This window comes from Schistocerca piceifrons, chromosome 3 (genome assembly GCF_021461385.2).
Source record: "Schistocerca piceifrons isolate TAMUIC-IGC-003096 chromosome 3, iqSchPice1.1, whole genome shotgun sequence".
NCBI classification, from domain to species: Eukaryota; Metazoa; Arthropoda; class Insecta; order Orthoptera; family Acrididae; genus Schistocerca; species Schistocerca piceifrons.
In genome coordinates, this window is record NC_060140.1 from 942,071,654 (window position 1) to 942,090,994 (window position 19,341).

The 19,341-nt window shown below is 39.3% G+C and overlaps 1 pseudogene; it reads right to left on the minus strand.

Annotated features, from left to right (window-relative positions):
* Positions 1 to 9,343: 9,343 nt before the first annotated feature.
* Positions 9,344 to 9,461, minus strand: LOC124790167 (annotated as a pseudogene).
* Between the last annotated feature and the right edge of the window lie 9,880 nt (positions 9,462 to 19,341).

Sequence of the window (19,341 nt, forward strand, 5' to 3'; positions counted from 1 at the left end):
TGCAATATCTAGAGTCTCAGACCTGATAGAATGCTCAAATTTGTTTTAATTTACTCTTAAACATATAGGCTACTTGATAAAACAAAAATAATGATGGCTTTTTAACATGTTTATTAATTATAGTAGATTACATTAGAATTATGTACAAAAATAGTGTACTTACAACACTTATGTATAATCTGATTGCTTGAAACATTGAATTTTTTGAGTAATTTTGTCAGAATTTCTGCATCTCCTTCATCATTGAATATTGTTTTTACCAGTCCAAAGTACCAGTTACCATCATAATTTGCAGCCACATAGCTATTTATGGATGGTTCAACACGAACCCAATTAGAAGAAGAATGGAAAGAAAAGACTAAGGACGGTTTTACACTATCTGTAGTCCTTCTAATTTCAAGGTTGTTTGTCGGAAGTGGTTTGAAGTTATGAAAACTTCTTGTTCCAGGAATGGTTCAGGTTGCTGAAAAACGTTTTTCTAGTTTTAACCATAGCAAATCAGCTTCTTTTTTGTCAATAAAGTGGAAATGAATGTTTTCAATATTTTTTTCACAAAACTTGTACACATCGATTGCTGTCATTATTTGTTCTTCATCTGAAAGCTGTAGACTGGCTTTCCTTAAAATTCTTTTAATAGTTCCTCCTAGGCCACCACAAATTGACTTACCATGACTTGTTGCAAAAAAAGAGTGTTGGGCCTTCAAATTAAAGTGTCTCAAGTGTTCAGTCAAATTTTTAAAACTGTTTCTATTTGTGTACTGCCCAGCACAACCATCTGTAAAGTAGTGAACTGAGTCAATGTCAATATGATGTAATGACAGCCACTTTGTAATTTCTTTTTGTACAAAGTTAACAAAACTAGTGTCATGTTCTTGGTCATCTCTAATAAAACAGTGGTTGGAAACAAAAACATTGTTTTCCTCATTTCTTAGAAAAACTCCAACTGGGTGTAGAGTACAACCACCTCCATTCCAGTGGTAACTTTGGATCTCATTTTGTATAACAAAGGAATAATTTTCACTAAAATCCATCACAATAATTGCTGTTTTGGGTGGTGGGTCTTCTTTCAATCTTTTAAAGGCTGCTGATTGGGATTTTGCTATAAACGAGTGCGGGGTTAGCTTTTCCAATGACCTAGCCGATAAAGAAATGTAGTCTTCAACACTGATAGACTGTTTGATCATTTCTGCCCTGTCTGTGTTAACCCACTGACTGGTTACAATTTCTTCTTCTAAATCATAATCTTCACTTAGTTTTTCAGTTAAGTGCTTAGTTAGTGCAGTATTTGCAGGACAGCTGTGGCAATGATGTAGCATGCAGTTTTGGTTTTCCGTGTTGCACACAAGCATCTTAATTAGGTCTTTATAAGATTCTTCAATTTTCACAGCATCCAGTAATAGTTCAAACATTCTGGTGGATACTGCATACACATACAATGTGTGTGCCTGCAGCACCAGCAAGGATACACCATTTAGGTCTCAAGAAACAAATACTGAAAATCCTACTTCTACCTCGGGATTCTCCCATTTGAAAGAATAGTAGAGTTCTCTCAAGTTACACAAAATGAGTCTTTTTGCATGTACACATTTTTTTGAACACTTACTTTGTCTTTTGTTCCAGGTAGCACTCTGGAACTTTCATCCTTTTCATAAAAATCTGTTACAAGTCTTACTGTATTTTCAGAAAGAGTTTTACCTTTTTTTGGACCAGGAGTTTCCAAAATACCCTTTTCAGATTTTAGCTTTCTAGCTTGTCGCACCATGTACTCACTTACATTAAATTCCTTCATCACTTTATTTCGATTCCAAGAATCTGGAGCCAAGGTCAGAATCTGGATTTTTTTAGACCTCCCAACAGATGAAATCTTCTCTTTCATAAGAGAAATCATTACATCAAAATCCTTTGCTTTCTCAACCACACTTGTATCTTCTTTGTCATCATCAGAACTTGGTGCATCATATTTTAATGCTTTTGAAACAGCCTTTTTTGCAGTCTTTTCAATACTGCTAACCTTCCTTTTAAAATAAGACCCTTTACTTTGTTCTGACAAGCCATAAAGCTTTATCGGTGTTAAACCTAAATTATCAAGAGCCAATGATTCTAATTCAACAATGACTTCATCACCTGTTTCACTTTCATTGACGTCAACTCTTAATTTTTCCTCACAAAAGTTACGGCATGTTGAGCAAAGCTTTTTTCCAGGTTTTATGCTAATATTTTTTGTCAGTAATTGTTTAGAAAGATCCAAGCCTACACTTCTCAACGATTTTTTGATGGGCTTTTTGTGTTTTTTTAGTGGGTCTTCACATGTTGTTTGATACTTTTCAAAAACATTTAAAAAGTAGTAGTTGTGGTGTGAACACATATTCTTAAATTCACACAGGTTAATTCCAGATCGTAAGTGGATCAAATCTTTTTCTTCCTCACTCAATTCAGATACTGGTTGTAACTTTTTTGAAGGTGGGTAGGTTGTTTGGAAACAGTCAGATTTTTTAAATAACCCTACGCTACAGGTTTGAATATCTGACATACTGATTTCACTTTTGGTCTGATTACTGTTCTGGTAACTTTTATAGGATATTGGAAAAGAATCTCTGTAAACTAAGTAACAGTACTTACTGAAAGTTCGAATAAACTTAATAAAATACTATCCAAGCACTATTTAACACTGTAATAATTTTTTACTTCAAAACACAGGAATAACAAAACAAAATCCAAGCGTACATTGTTACTCCAAGAAGACAAAAACTTATTTTCGGTGTCTAAGTCACTTGGTACTTTTTATTTTTAAAATATAATTAATATTATTTTAAAAATTAGATAACTATTAAACGGGTTAAAAAGCCAACATAATTTTTCTTTTATCTAATATCCTATAATTAAAAAACTTGTAATTTTTTTTCATTTGGAAGATTTTAATATATCTTTATGGTAATTTTTTTAACATTTAGATATAATACACAAACTTATTCTGAAATTTCATACTGATATCTTGAGTATTCTTTTATATACAAATTTTTTTAGTTGTGAGGACATGTTTAAGCTACGATTTCTGACTGCTGAAACAACGCCAAATCTAAACACTTTAAAAATTTATATAAAAAACTATAAGAGATAGAGCAAAAAAATTTTACAAGTGCTTTCAGGATGATAAAAGAAGTAATTGTACCAAGTTTCATCAAAATCTGACATGGTTGGTGTCAAAGCCTGGGTGACTTGACATGGAATGACCGTTTCTTAGTTGTGGTTGTGATAAGACTTCCTGTGAAACATTCCTAAATGCCTTCTCTGAAAACTACCTAGAACAGATAGTTGTTTGTTAAACAGGCATTTTTCTGGTGACTCTTTATAGGCCAGTTAGTTCCTTGTCTTAGTTCATAGAAAACAGTGTAGTATGATGTAGATTAAGACTGCAGAGACAAATCAGGTACAGCTCACCGGTTAGCAGACAGAATATGATGGCACTGGTCGCTGCAGCCAACAGTGCACTGGCCACGCCACACCAACGGCGGCCAAACCTTGCTGCACAGTAGTTCACTATGTAGTGGGCGGGGAACTGGGCTGCACCCTGCGCCACTATTCCCAGGAAAGGGTTCACACTCAGCTGGCTCACTGCTATCACCGGTGAGTACATGGTCAGCAGGTGCACCGACCTAGTAACAACCAAAACATTATTTGGTCTCATTCAACAAATTTCAAAACGATGACACTCCTTTCATCACATTTTGAACATTTACTTTATTAGAAACAGGAATTACAATTTATTATAAGGCTAAATTTCCAGCAACAGTAAACATAATGCACTGTTTTAGCATTATTTTAAAGATGGAATTTCTACAGTGACCTTACCGCCCCACAAAGCGAGCTGTGGACACAGCTGTACTGGGAACTAACAGAGTCACCTAAGTAGGTATAATGATTCCAGCTGCATGTAGTGCACATTCTTGCATCACATTTCCAGCACTGAAAGTTGATCACAGAATATTCCTTTGTGAGCAGCTGTGATGACTTGTTAGTAATGTCATTAAATTTACTAACAATGAGAAGGAGAAAGAAATAACAGTGATGACGGAAAATGTAATGAGATGTGCAAGCAAAATGTTGAGTACAAGGGTGGTTTGATATACCATCTAAATTTCTGTAAAAGAATGGAATATTTTTGTTGCACCTTCGGGGTGGTAAGCTTGATTATTCCAAGGACTGTATAAAGAATTTCAACAACGTACTGCACACAGTTCATTGTTGACAGCTGTCTGAATTGGTCAGTGTATCGACTACAATTGAAGGAGGAGAAAACTTAAGTTTCGTGCTGCTTTAACATCTTCATTTGAAGGATTGGACTGCCGCACAAATCAAAACAGAATTGGATGAAGTTGACATGGACTCTGAACCATCATTGAATACTCGGTAATGATTTTAAACGTGGCCAGACAAGCACAGAAGATGAAGTACCCTCCTGCCATCCAGTTGAGGTCACTACAAAGGAAACCATTGACAAAATCCACAATATGGTAGGCCAAGAATGCCGAATGAAAATTCATGAGATTGTTGAGACTCTGGGTATTTCAACTGTGTTAGTGCATAATATCCAGCATGGAGAATTGGTTATGAAGAAGCTGTGTGCGAGGTGGGTGTTGCAATTACAGTTGAGCAAGAGTGCATCCGGCACAACATTTCAGTACAATGTCTGGTGATGTATAATCGCAATCTACAATACTTTTTGCACTGATTATTGACCGTTGATGAAACCTGTATCTATCATTACACACAAGAGTCAAAACTGCAGTCAAAACACCGGCCAAAGGTGGGCGAAAGTGCAATGAAGAAGGCAAAGACAACTTTGTCTGCTAGTAAGGTGATGGCCACTGTTTTTTGGATTTACAAGGAATAATCCTGATAGATTACTTGGAAAAAGGCAGACCATACCTAGACCCTATTATGCTTCATTACTGGATCATTGGCTGAAAAAAAGACCAAGCTTAGAATACACAACAGTGCTCTTTCACCAGGATAGTGCACCATCTCACACTTCCGCAATAACTATAATGAAAGTGCACAAATTGGGCTTTGCATTGGTTCCTCATCCACCCTGTTCACCTGACACTGCCCTAAGTGATGTCTTCATGTTCCTTTACTTAAAACTTTGGTTTTCTGGGAAGAATCAATGGGTAATGTAGTGTTTGACAGGGCCTTTTCTTCCAGTGGGATGAAAAAGCTGGAGGATCGGTGGAACAAGCTTATATTCCTCAAAGGAGACTATTTTGAGAAGTAAGGTGAATTCTTTATGAAACATTTTTTTTTTTTTTGTTTTTTTTTTTTTTTTTTTTACCGGGTTTATCAAACCATCCTTGAAAATTGATAGCATGCAAGTTAACGTACAGCAGTAGACACTCATTGCTGAGCAGAGTGGGATCCAAGCATCCAGAAGCAAAGTGCACACAATAGTTATCCAAATGATTATATGCATGAATGTGTCATTAGGCGGCAATTACTTCACTATTATTCACAATACAAATATCAGTTGTGCAAAAACTTGACCGCTTTTGTCATTCAGAATTAGGATTGAGGGCTAGCAAGCAAACTCAGATAATTTGTTCTGTGAATAGGACTGGGACTAAAAGAAGGCAGAAGAAATGAGCCATCATGTGCGAATGCAGTGCTACTGTTTCCAAAAAGGGAGATTACACTGTAAATAAGTGTTGCTACAATGATAGTCTGTGAGGAGTACTGTGAAAAATGTGTCAGTCAAAGTTTACATGTTGTGCTAGCATAGGTGTGAATTCGGATTATGTGTGATCCACATCTTAGCTTGAGACTGATGTGTGATTTGCATCTTCAGATCGAAAGAGATACTGCAACCTTACATTAATGATGACTTCATACATACATTTTGATATCACATAATTGTACGCATAGCTTACATTTTATAATCTCATGGGAATATTGTTTTACTAGGTGCATATAATAACAGATTTGCTATATGTGGAACTAATAAAGACAAAGCAGAAACCTGTATAAAAGAAGACAATGTTTGAAAGGGAATTTAGAAATGGAAAATCTTGAGTAATTGTAACAAAAAGAATAATGAGCAGAGAGGCCATTCAAGTATTGTTAGTTGTTAATTAGTTAGTCCCATGTTCCATGGATCATTTGCATGATAAATTTTAATGTTGTGGAATAAGTCATTTTACATTTACACTACAAATTAAATTGTAAATATGGCTACATATTGAACACTTGTAAATCTTTTTTTAAATGTTAACTCCACAGATGTGAGTTAGTAATTCCTATCCAATACCTTTTGCACATTACAATAATACAGATTCTTTTATGGAGTAGGAGGAGTAGTCAAGGACAAATTTTACTTTGCTGTCTGTCAGGCACTTAACATCACTGGGTAGATTATTAGAATTTTAAATAGCGGCATTCTACACCCCTTTTTGTGTTTAAGACAACCTTAATGTGGAGTAATGAGTATTCTGTTTCCTTCTGGTGTTGTAATTATGTACAGCATTGTCCTTTTTGAACTGTAGTGGATTATTTACAACATACTTCACAAAGGAATAAATATACTGTGAAGCAGTGCTGTAGTCAGAATGCCCATCTCTTTAAACAGATGTCCAAAGATGATTGTGGGTGATCAGCACATATTATTCTTAAAGTACATTTTTGAGCAATGGAGACTTTCTTTCTTAAAGAAAAGTTACCCTATGCTATAATTTCACATAACATTGTTGAATGAAAATACCAAAATATGTCATCTTACTTATTTGTCTCTAATCAAAATTTGCAATGATCCTAAGTGCAAATGTGGATGAACTCATTTTGGGAGTTCCAAAATGTGCTTTTTCCAATTTAAATTCTCATTAATAGGGACAGAAAATAATTTTGAAGTTTCCATCCAATAAATTATTTCTTATCCACCCGTTACACTTATCATTGGTTTTGTACCCCTAGATGCGCAGAACGGAACATATTGTGTTTTCTTAAAATTGATGGTGAGACCATTCGCAGAAAACCAGTCAATGACACTTTGAAGAAAATTGTTTACTGTTTCTTCTGTTACACTATGTATGCCTTGACTGATTAAAATACTAGATCCATCGGCAAAATGAACTAATTCTCGTAGTTTTATATTAGATGGAAGGCCATTAGATATACATGGAACAATAGTGGACCTAAAATTATGCCTTAGGGAACTCCATATATGATTTCTCCACTGTCACAATAAAGTTCCCAAACTGCATTGGTTGATTTACTAAGAACAACTTTCTACATTCTTTTGGTTACATATGACATTATACATTGGCTGTGTGCACTGTCAATCCCTTAAAACTTCTGTTTGTCTAGGAGAATATTGCGAGTTACACAGTGAAATGCCTTCTAAAGGTCACAGAAAGTATCAACCAGCGTTGTTTTGTTATTTAAGACTTGTAAAATTCATTGAGCAAACAGGTAAATGGCATTCTCAGAGCAGCAATTCTACTGAAATCCTGTGATCTATGATTTGCTGGGGATATTGTTGTTGTTTAGGTGAGATACTATTATAGAATACACCACCTTCTCAAAACCTTTGGGAAATGATGTCAGTAGTTAAATAGGTCAGTAGTAACTGGCACCTCATGACTGTGCGGCTGGTCCCGGTGGAGGTTCGAGTCCTCCCTCGGGCATGGGTGTGTGTGTTTGTCCTTAGGATAATTTAGGTTAAGTAGTGTGTAAGCTTAGGGACTGATGACCTTAGCAATTAAGTCCCATAAGATTTCACACACATTTGAACATTTTGAACAATGTCATATTTCAGTCTCTGTGGGAAAATGCCCTGAGTTAGTGACGTGTAATATATTTCAAATAAGGCAGGGCTTGTTATATGGGAACACATAAATTTGTTAACATTGAGTATAGATTTAAGTTCAGGAATCTTTTCTGAAAGTATTTGTATGGAGTGTAGCCATGGATGGAAGTGAAACATGGACAATAAGTAGTTTAGACAAGAAGAGAATATAAGCTTTAAAAATGAAGAATTCTGAAAATTAGATGGGTAGATCACATAACTAATGAGGAGGTACTCAATAGAATTGGGGAGAAGAGGAATTTGTGGCACAACTTGACTAGAAGAAAGGGATCAGTTGGTAGGACATGTTCTGAGGCATAAAGGGATCACCAATTTAGTATTGGAGAGCAGCGTGAAGGTTAAAAATCATAGAGTGAGACCAAGAGATGAATACTCTAAGCAGATTCAGAAGGATATAGGTTGCAGTAGCTACTGGGAGATGATGAAGCTTGCACAGGATGGAGTAGCATGGAGAGCTGCATCAAACCAGTCTCAGGACTGAAGACCACAACAACAACATATTTAGTAATCTATTGGAAGCACACTCCAAACCAGATGAATTTCTGTTCTTGAGAGAATACATAATTTTCTTAATTTCAGAAGAATAATTTGGAATTCATTGATGCGAATGAATTTTATGAGACCACTTTGTCGGCATACTGCTGTCATTTTTCTCTTGAACTGTTTGTCCTTGTACTTTCTACAACATTTAAGAAATGATTGTGAAATATATTTGCTACCTGTGACTCATCATTTATAGCCCTTACATGCAGTTCAGTGGTGATGTTATCCTGTTCTGTGGCTGGTTGTCCTGTCTCTCGTTTCACTGTGTTCCATATTGCCCTAAATCTGTTGTCAGAATTACTAATTTCTGATGTGATCTATATGTTCCTTGACTTTTTAATAACTTTTGTTACTCATTTTGAGTTGGTTTTGTAGTGTGCAACTACTACAGGATCTCTTACTTGCCTTTATGAACAGATAAATTTCCCTTTTCTTTCACAAGATGCAGTACTTTTCCCCTCCTCCTCACCCACTGCTCGAAACCTATTGCCCTCCATATAAATCACAGGAATTAAAAAATGGGTGATGGGTCATTGTGCTAGTGGTTGGGGATGTGGGCACAGCCTGCACAATTGACTGATTTTTCCAAGATGGCGAAACTATTACATCATATGGCAGCCAATATGTCAAAATGTTTTCAATATGGTGGCTGATCAGAAGATGGTGCTCTGTATGACTTAACTTGCCCTTATAAGTTCCCGTCCCCTCACCCTCACCCAAAGAGGAATCAGCTTCTCTACCTGATACCCACTCCGTCTACAGGCCACAAGTGGCCCATCGGGACCATCCGACCGCCGTGTCATCCTCAGAGGGGGATGCGGATAGGAGGGGCGTGGGGTCAGCACACCGCTCTCCTGGTCGTAATGATGTTATTCTTGACTGAAGCCACTACTATTTGGTCGAGTAGCTCCTCAATTGGCATCATGAGGCTGAGTGCACCCCAAAAAAGGGCAACAGCACATGGTGGCCTGGATGGTCACCCATCCAAGTGCCAACCATGCCTGACAGCACTTAACTTCAGTGATCTCATGGGAACCGGTATATCCACTGCGGCAAGGCCATTGCCTTCTGTACCTGATACCATGTTTCATTATTGTTACATGATAGAAAATGGAGGAGGCAACTAGCATACTTTTGCTAAGTAAAAATGACTCAAAATTAAAAATAGCCCAATTGTGCAAAGTAAAAATGAAGCAGCCCACTTATCCCATTATAGTTTACTTGTTAAAACAATTACGGTCGTGTTTATTACATTGTAGTTGTTAAACACAGACAAGGAATAGTTTAGCGTATTAATGTAACAAATTGCTCAAGGACTCCCGTATGTGTTGTATATGCTTATTGCAGGCTGTATTTATTTAGACATTATAACAAGTTTGGCATTGGCATCATTAAACAGTCCATATGCTTAGCTGATTGGTAACGTGCTTGCCTCCCATGCGGCAGGCCTGGGTTCGATCTCTGGCTGGGTTGGAGAGTTTCTCTGTTCATGGATCAGGTGTTATGTTGTCCTCATCATCATTTCATCCTCATCACTGGCACATAAGTCACCCAATGTGGTGTCACTGAAATATGACTTGCACTTGGAGGCTGAACTTCTCTGGATGGGGCCTCCCAGCAACAATGCCATACGAACATTTCATGAAGGTTTCCATGTATTTGTTTGAACAAACAAACACATTAATATCCATACATCATACAGTTTCAGCCATTTGGTTGCATCTGCAGAGCTGCTCCCATTGTCTGTCCCATCACACAGGCAGCCTGGAGAATTCCCAACATGTATGCTCCACAGAGGACAGCCAGTGGATAAATGTGCTCTGACATTGGGCATGCTCAAGTCTTCCCCAGTTTCCTCCCCCCCCCCCCCCCCCCTTTGCTAACTTTTGTCTCCATACACCACTGACTCCCAGGGCCCTTCCTCAAGAAAGAGACACCAGCAAAAGACAAAAGATAACGAGGTGCTCCAACATCACCTACTTCAAACCTCAGAAACCAGGTTATGCTGGTAAAATTGTTAAAATGAGCATCATCGATAAACATATGTGTTTCATTAAGATACAACATATAAAATATAAGCATTTTCTCATGCTGATTACTCTTCCACCTTTCAAATCATTCTATGATGACTATTATAGCAGTTATCAACAAAAAACACTGAGTGGTGGCATCATGCACTATGTTAAGATGAATGAAATGTAAAGAAACATACATATTTAAATGACTATGTCATATAAAAAATATAAACACACTTCTGCCCTTCCATATGATACATTCAGTTGAGAATTAAGACACACCAGATTTAGATTGTGAATGATTTACATATAATGATATGATTTAAACTATGAACATAATAAATAATTTGGCAGATAAATGCCACAAATATTGAACATATTTTACGAAAGGTTAAAGGTAAGAGGGGACACATGCTGACATCATGCTATGTATTCGGTGGATTACAGCTGGCTTTAATTCACGTGACCGAAACATGTTAATTAAAGTCATCATTACTCTACTAACACAAGAGTTTCAGGTAACCAGTTTATTATGTGGTTACTGTGTACAGAGTGTAGAAAAAAGTGTCAAATATTTTTAAAGGTGGTACTACCCAAAAAAGGGAAAAAAGTGTAGTAAACATAGGCTGTAAAATGCATACCTTAAGAGCTATGAGCATTTGTTCATCTTGACTTCTGTGAAATACATCTCTTTTGTTGATCATGGGCTCATAACTATTAAGTTATGCATTTTAGGGTCCATGTCTACTTGATGGCTTTTTTTTTTTGTTTTTTTTTTCTTGTTCTGGTGGGTAGTACCACACCTCAAAATATTCAACACTTTTTTTAACACCCTGCAGATAAGCTTCACATTTACATAACAATGAAGGGTATAGTTGCCTTGGTTTTCCAGCAGTATAATTTTAAATGTCTGTTAAATTATAGTTTACAAGTAGCTTTGTTACTAGTGTACTAGTGGTCATAAAATTAAGTGCACTGTTGCTATTAACTCATGGCATCAGGATGTAAAATTAATATCTTCGTATTCTTTGAGAGCCCATTATATTCAATTTTAGTATTTTTTATGTACTTCCAGTTATATTCAGTACCTGGTTGTGTCACTCACCAACAGGCATGCATGTCTCCTCCAGGACTGGAATTTCTCTTCCGTTTCCTGTCATCTATGTCACCTAATCCCGTTGTGCAATACTCTAAACTCTGCCATGTGACTTGCCCGTATTGCAGCTAAGACCAAACCAAGTTTGTAAACTCACAAGTCAGAGCCAGCTAGGCCGATTTCAAGGACAAATATTTTTCCCAAAACGGCCAGTGTTTTCCAATATTTCTTCCAGTTCTCTTAGGAAACAGCACCTTATAGAAGCTCTATTAGCGGAAACAGGAAGTGGCCAATGAAGAGCTCAAATCTGATTGGCTGAAAAGCCTAGTGTTAAATAATTTCATGAAGTGACTTGGAACTGGTGACTTTCAGAAGTTGACCAGGTACCCTTGTGGGCTGTAAGAGTTGTGTGCCCTCTGGAGTGGAGGTGGTATTCTAAAGTATGTTTCTGATGTCAGTAACTGGTGATCAGCTGAGCTATTTTTCCAGTATGGAAAGTCTACAAGAATTGGCTAAGCCAATGTGGATTTCTCCTCAGACATTTTCAGGTTTTTTTAGGAGAGTGTTGCCTTCAAGTGCATATGCACATGCCCAGTAGGCAGAGCCCTTACATCAGGTCATGGAACCAGTAGCTAGCTTGATGTTGGTGTTTCACTGAAGGTAACTAATTTGTTGAGGTTTTAATTTAAGCAGGTAATTTCCATTTGTTTCTGTGGAAATTTGAGCATTGTCTTTTGTGAGATTTTTTCTGTTCTTGACAGTCAAATGCATTTCTGGTTTTGTTATGCGGGGATTATTGCAGAATTTGCTAAGAACCAGATGGAGATGGTGTAGAATTCCAGTTCAGTGCTTGGACCTCGAATTCTTTCTAAAGAAGTGGGATTGTTGTAGAGTTTTGATTTTTGACATTGAAGTAACTAGAAGCTTAACTCTGTCCCACAGGTCAAAACAAGACTGGTGACCCTTATTTATAGTTATCTAATTGAGTAGTAGAGAAGAGATTTAATTCCACTTGGCAAATAGACGTTTTTGATTAATGCCGTTAGTTTGTGTCACACGCCACACATTGACGTGAGAGGGTGGATTCTGACCATGCCTATGAGTGTGATTTGATGCGGCACAATGAAAGGAACATTTCAGGTCTTAGAACTTGTGTAACATAGTGTGAACATATATGTGCAATGTTATCTGATTTAGTATTATCAGACTTGGGATGTAAAAAGACTATACTAATCTGACTGTTATGCAGGCTATGTACTGTGGTCTCAGTGGGTGTTGGCAACCGGACTCAGCACGAGGGAGTGTGATCTGCAGAAATGCTGTAGGGCATCTGTGATACAGCATTCTCTGTAAATACATTTATTTTTAGGATTCATTCAATGAACATGGCTTCTTCGTCCCATTAATCAAACACACCACAACACAGAAGCGAACACAGTCAGGAGTGACTGACTGGTTGCCAGTGGTGTGGCGCACTACTTTACTGAGGTACCCTTGAAGACGTCAGATTTCACAACCAGGTCAGTGGTTGCCAGTTCAACAAAGGCTGATGGTATCTGTGGTGTCACCGCCAGACACCACACTTGCTAGGTGGTAGCTTAAATCGGCCGCGGTCCATTTAGTACATGTCGGACCCGCGTGTCGCCACTGTGTGATCGCAGACCGAGCGCCACCACAAGGCAGGTCTCGAGATACGGAATAGCACTCGCCCCAGTTGTACGACGACATTGCTAGCGACTACACTGACGAGCCTTTCTCTCATTTGCTGAGAGACAGTTAGAATAGCCTTCAGCTAAGTCCATGGCTACGACCTAGCAAGGCGCCATTAACCGTATCTGAAGATAGTCTTATTTGTATTATCAAGAGCGATGTACCACAAGGATCGAATAAAGTTAAGTATTCGAGGAGCTGCATACTTTTCTTGTTAGAATTCAATACTTATCCTGTTCCAGAATTCACGCCCGTCTGCGTTAGATAGCTTCCATTTCGGCCTCCTCTATCTACAAGGTGTTGGCACATTTACCAACACATCATTGGCGACGATTTAACGGAAAGGGTCTTGTTCTTTCTAATTGCTTACATTTACTTGTGTCATGGCTTCGCCACAATCGCCAGATGTACTGTCCGAATTTTATCGCTTGCAGAATCAGCAGACGCACAAGCCTGTACCTCCACGTACAGCGCAGAAATTCATTCGCTGGTCTATTTTCCTCTCACAGTACCGCTACGATATCTTGTATCGGTCCACTGCTAAGCACGGAAATGCCGATGCGTTGTCCCGTTTGCCTGTTGCTGAGGATAAAGCATTCGATTCTTCCGAACTTGCTTGCATGTTCATTGATTCGGAAACCGATGAAGTGGTCGAATTGTTTCCGATTGATTTTCGTCGTGTAGCTACAGCCACAGTTGCTGACCCTGTCCTTGCTACCGTTCTGAGTTTTGTTGCTACGCAATGGCCTTTGTCAAAGTCTCGGATCGAGGATCCGTTGGTTCGCCGATTTTTTGCTCACAAGGAGAGACTTTTTGTTCGACGTGGTGTTTTGTTGTTGTGTTCTGATAATGATCAGTCCAGAGTCGTGGTCCCACGTTCGTTACAACCCTCCTGTCTCTTTACGGGCGCATACACTGCATGTTGACGTGCACCCTGGACTAGGTTTTCAGGCGTTTCCTAGCTCCCCTCAGACCGAATGGCCGGGTGCGGGTGGCACAGCCTCGCCTGTTGTTAGGCTCCCCACCTCTTCGCATACGTCAACATGGGGTCCTCCCCACGGCGGGCGGAAGCCTTATAACACGACCGTTCGCCGATTTGCGGGGGAGGAATGTGGTGTCACCGCCAGACACCACACTTGCTAGGTGGTAGCTTAAATCGGCCGCGGTCCATTTAGTACATGTCGGACCCGCGTGTCGCCACTGTGTGATTGCAGACCGAGCGCCACCACAAGGCAGGTCTTGAGATACGGAATAGCACTCGCCCCAGTTGTACGACGACATTGCTAGTGACTACACTGGCGAGCCTTTCTCTCATTTGCCGAGAGACAGTTAGAATAGCCTTCAGCTAAGTCCATGGCTACGACCTAGCAAGGCGCCATTAACCGTATCTGAAGATAGTCTTATTTGTATTATCAAGAGCGATGTACCAGTATCCATGCTGTTTTATGCCCTGGCCTCCCAACAAGAGATGGCCAAGACTCCAGTAGCTGCTCACAGATGCTGCCATGGGGGCAGCATGAATGCATCTCTCCCAGACAACAGTGTGTGTGTGTGTGTGTGTGTGTGTGTGTGTGTGTCTGGCCAGCAGCTAGCAGGTCAACCTCGACTGATCCCCAGCAGGGTGCTGATTGAAATGCTCAGGTCTTCTCATCAGTGGCATCAGCATTCCACAGCAGTGGAGTTCATCAGGATGGCATGTATGTCGTGGCTGAAGTCACCAAAAAATATTAGTCATAGAACAGCCTCAACATGGATTTGCTTTAATTCACAAGACTTTCACACCAAGTGACAATTGGCTGCTGGCAACTGAATAGAATAAAATGAGCGCCTCATAAGACCCAGAATGTATGCTGGTTGGCTCATGCCAGTGATGTTATTGAGCTATGCCAATTAGTGAATTTGACCCTGTTTTGTAAGCTTGTCAGCACTTTTAACTGTTCTGTGGTATCCCATCTGTGGCTTTTAATTCTTTAGCTTCACACTTTCTGCCATGTTACCTGGCTGAAAGTCATTCTTGTGTGTGATTCACGCAGAATGACATTATGAAGTGATCATTCTGCTGTGGTCGTATGCTTCACTCTCTGCTCATATCTGGTGTGGCTATGCCCCAGTTCTGTTCCTCACTGTTTGCTACAATGGGTTTTCTTCATAGTTATATTCTCATTGTGACACTGCACGCCCTGTCTTGGGTTAGCCCTGCACTTGCCAGGGAAAAGGCTTTAAAATTTTGACATTCACTGAGAATTTCTTTCTGTGGTCCAACAGTGCAGATGAGATGATTTGAATAAACAATAAAGAGAGGGTAAGAAATTTGAGAAAAAATACATCATCGAGTTTAAATGGTTTAACAGTATTTGATAAAAATTTTATAGCACTGCATTTCACAATCATTTTTATGCAGAATATACTGGAAAAAGTTAAGATTTTATGGTTTTCATGACAATCAGACTCTCCCTTGTAGCACCAACTTGAAGAGATTTACAAGGATTACTGAGAGTAACATGCTTGCTTCTAGCAGAACAAACAAGAGGCAGCCCGTTCTCGAGTAAGTCACCTGGCAATGATGAGGATCACGGTGTTCTTAAAGACGTTCCAGCTGGAGAATATACTCAGGAAGCCTGTTCTGTCTGCCTTGTTGTTGCCCACGGTCTGGATAACCTGCAAGGCAAATGCAGGCACAGTGGAGCCATTGGTGGTCGCGATGTCACGCAACACTGCCAGTGCCTCCTGCTCGCGACCCCTGCATGCCAGCCAGCGCGGAGACTGTGGAAACCATCTGCACCAGAAAGAAAGTACAAGTCTCCTGTAATTACTGCTAGTAATTTGTTTATTCTTAAACCAGTCTTACAACAATGCTGTAGGTGTCAGATAAGTATAAAGAGGAGTCAGAATGAAAAGTTACATAATCCATACATTTGGGGATGTACACTGCCTGACAAAAAAAATGTGTGGCACACAAAAGGGAATGAGGAAACGAAATGGAACTTTACAAATTGAAAGAGTATGTGATGTTATTTTAGTGATTACCAAATCAAGTCACATTTACAAAGAACTTGGCGGTAAGAGCCAACTTACAGTCTGATGTGATATCCCCGCTGGCCTGGATGCATGCAATTATTCGGTTGGAAAGTGTGTCATAAATCTGTTTTATCCTCTTTTCATGCAGGCTGAGACACAACTGTTGCAACACATTCTTGATATCATCGATTCTGACACTAGGATGGAGAAGGATAGCTGGTCCCACATACATTTTATTAGCGACAGATCTAGGGTCTTGCTGACCGCAAGAGTACTTCTACACCACACAGACAGTTCATAGAGACATGAGCCATATGTTGTAGAAGACTGTCCAGTTGAAACATGGCAGCACAATGCTGCCACATGTGAGGTAAAACATAGGGTTACAGGATGTCCATAACATATGGATGTATCATCAGAGTTCCTTCAGTCAGTACCAACTGTGACCTGAAGTCATGCACTGTGGATCTCCTCGACACGGCACCAGCGGGAACACTGCTATGCATCTTCAAAACACTAAAAGGATGGTACCTCTTCCCATGTCACTGCATTACTCACTGATGATGGTTATCTAGGACAGTGTAGAACTGTGTTTCATCACTCAATGCAACATAACACTATTCATCAGTTGACCGTGATTACTGGTCACAGCAACACTTCAAAGGCAGCCATCTGTGTTGTTGTGTTAATGACAGCCTGTCTATGGCATAGTAATTCCCTATTCTGGCTGCTGGTAGTCTCCAAAAAATTGTGCAAAATGACACAGAATATTGCTCTTGGATGGGATGTGCAGTTGTGAAGGATTTACAGTGTGATTGGAGCACAACATGGTGGTCCTCCCCTGGAGTGGTCAGATGTGAACCTTGATGACAAGTATGCTTGCCCTCACATTTCCATGCAATCCAGTATCAAGCCATTGTCACATCTGAATGCCCCACAAATCTGGAAATTACAAGGATTTGTCCAGCCACCCAAATGGAGCCCCACAATGGAGGAGTTTCTAACTCTGTCAGATACTGATAACGCTGTTTAACTCTAGTATGTCAAATCTCTGTGTCTTTCACAGTGATCATTGAACATCTGACATGTCTTTTAACCCTACCAGGCATGGTAACAATGCTAAACATGAACACTAGTGCATTCTTGTGGCCATTCTACATCTCACACAGAATTGAAAGTCTAATAATTTAAATATCAGCAGATGGTGTGCACATCTCCGAAATAACATTGACATCCCTCCATGTCTTCTGGGTGCTCCACTTCTTTTGTCAGATACCATAATTGCTTGCACTAAAATGTCACACTCAAGGAAAATATTTGCAATGTCGCTGTTTTGTATCAATGCAAACCAAGTGAGTTTATAGTAACAAAACTAATGTCACACTATTTGTTCATATCTCATCATTGGCCAAAGCACGCACGCACACACACACACACACACACACACACACACACACACACACACACACACCAAGCATTGGAGCTACGATGCATCCCATTATATATGAGCTAATTTTCTCTCTGTCCCTCTGAAGAACTGATTAAGTACCCCTCAGCGTTGAATGATACATTGAGATTAGGAAGACAAAAGAACAGTGGTATTACAAAACATCTTGTTTATATGATTTCCAGTATAAATTTAAAAAATGAACATTGAGTGAAATTTAATTTAACAGAGATGAAAAGTGAAATTTGTTTTGACTTTTTAAAAAGAAAAGTAGTATTCTATTTCAATTGTTTCTTTATTTCAAGTAAACTTAATTTTAAATGGCCTGGCATTATTTCATTTTTCTCCAGTTTTTTTTTCCAGGTTCAAATGTTGCTCAATGTGATGACCATTTGCATGCAAGTCAGCCTGGAATCATACTAGAGATGCCATTTCACAACTATTCACAGCACTTTTTGAACAGTGGACAATGGCATGTTTAGTTGTCATGACACAGCTCATGCATTGCTTGAAGACTGTACACTGCATCCAGTATTCTCTCAAGCAACAATAGCTTTCTCAACAATTTGTGGAACAATTAGCTGTCGGCCTTGAATAAGGAGCAATTCCAAAATTGCTAGTTAATTCAAACTTCCAAATCCTGTTTTTCAACACTGGTGTGAAAAGAGGATGTCTCTGTATTCCTGTAATGTATCCATACTCATGAACAGCAGCAGCCCATTACTGGTGTTTTGATAAAACTGCTTTGCGAGTAAAGCCCTGCACGTCTTGTCCAGACCTGTGTTGACTACCTTCAGCTTTAATGCACAGTACTTGTGTTTCAACACTATGTTGCCGTATCAGTACCGGTGCCTAATGGCAAGTCGTATAACATGAACACTACTAACAACACAAATTCTGCAACGCACAGTCCGAACATCAATCTTAAATAGGTTCTGTTTATACTGACTTAAGTAGCAGGAGTTTAATTACAACCTCCCTGTAGAATATACAGGGACAGATAGATGTTTATGTGTGAAAATATACAGGGTGTCCCAGCTGTCTTGTCCACCCAAAATATCTCTGGAACAATAACAGCTATTGGAAAACGACTTTCACCGGTATCAATGTAGGGCTGGGGCCCATGAATGTACATATTTGGAAACATTCTAAAACGAAAGCATATGTGTTTTTTAACACAAACTTATGTTTTTTTAAATGGAACTCCTATATTTTTTCTTCAGCAATCCAGACCATGACAAAGCACATACACAATGGTGTTGATTGCATCGCAATATTCCCATTACATCCCGAGATATTGAGACGCGAAGTTGACGCTTGAAACACCCGACATGCACTGCTAGTGCACGTCCTGAGGCTCAGGCGTGAACCCCATGCTGCCCGTAATCGCGATGTGATTGACATGTGTAATCACACTTCCATATTTATCAAGAGGTCCGAAACAAATAATGCGGTCTGCTGCCATCAACTCTCATAAGCACATAATGGTTTCCCTCTTGCACATTTTACGTATCTACGTACACAGTATGAACCAGTACCGAGCAGTGTACACCCGTCAGGTTGTCTTATTTATCCTGCACACCCAAAATAAGGTTTATCTAATGCGTTATATGACCCATTGTGCCTGTCGTGCAGGGCCTGGCTCTACCTAGTCAAGTGT